The following is a 1,187-nucleotide window of genomic DNA, read 5'->3' on the forward strand; positions in this document are numbered from 1 at the left end:
AGAAAGGTTTAGTGAGCATAATACAAACATGTTTGAAACCCATCTCTGACCCCGTTGTAGTGAGGTAGAGAGAGGAATTGTATCTCCTCTGTGGGTTTTGTTTTTTTTTTTTTTTTTGGCTTTTCGAGACAGGGTTTCTCTGCGGCTTTGGAGCCTGTCCTGGAACTAGCTCTGTAGACCAGGCTTGTGGGGTAAGCTTTTAAAGGCATAATTATAAAGAGAATCTTTGATGCTGCTTTGGAGCGGGTGCAAGGACTTTTTCTCCCTCTCATTTTGCTAAGTCAGCTTTTTTTCTTGTTCCTGAGTTAGGCCATCTTCATCAGCCTGCACCACGCGGCTGGCTGGGCTGAGCTAAGTGACCTTGTGCTCGGAATCTCCTGGGTGGGAGAGGGGAAGGCCACTATCTTCCTGGGAAAACATTCTGCTAGGAAATTTCTTCTCGCCCCTTTGAGAATAAGGGGTGAGGGTTCCACAAGCCACAGCTGCCTCCCTGAACCTCAGAAATGACAGGAAGGTTTGGGGTTGGTAGAGAAATGAAATTTGACCCCTTTCCCTGAATGAGGCCCCTGTCGGGTACGGGCAGCCTGCAGGGGTGCATTCTCTTCCTGACAGAAGCATCTGCCATAGCGAGCAGGGTTGTGGCTTCATCCTGTTTCAGTCAGGGGCTGACAGGTGCCAGGGGCCTCTGGACGGGTGAGGGTACAGAGCTCTGGGCTCCATCTAGGTACCACCAAAACAGGGAAGGAAAAGAAGATCCCTCTGCACTCTTACCCACTTTCTCAGACCCAGAGGAGTCAGAGTTTCGCTTTAAGTTCCTGCTCTGCACCCCTTCCCCTCCCCCGCCCCAACCCCCGTCCAGGCCCAGCCCCCAGTCCTGAGGAGTTCCTGCCTGGCCCTCTCAGCTCAAATACCCAACAGGTATTTACCATCATTACGGTGGCTGATTAACAAAAGGACATTTTGCAAAAAAGCAGAGTTTCTTCAGATAGCAGGGAAACGTGAAGACTGAAGAGAGTCAGGGATTGTCCTAGGGCTGCGATGGGAAAGGCGGTTGGTGGGCAGGGAGTGATCCATCACGGCCACCGTTCACCCGCGATAGTGTTCTTTATGCTTCTGACGCTGGTAGCTTCCAAAAGGATTCATTTCTAAATCACGCATATGTGTATGGGTCTGTGTGTGTGTGTGTG

This window comes from Microtus ochrogaster, chromosome 10 (genome assembly GCF_000317375.1).
Source record: "Microtus ochrogaster isolate Prairie Vole_2 chromosome 10, MicOch1.0, whole genome shotgun sequence".
Classification (NCBI taxonomy): Eukaryota; Metazoa; Chordata; class Mammalia; order Rodentia; family Cricetidae; genus Microtus; species Microtus ochrogaster.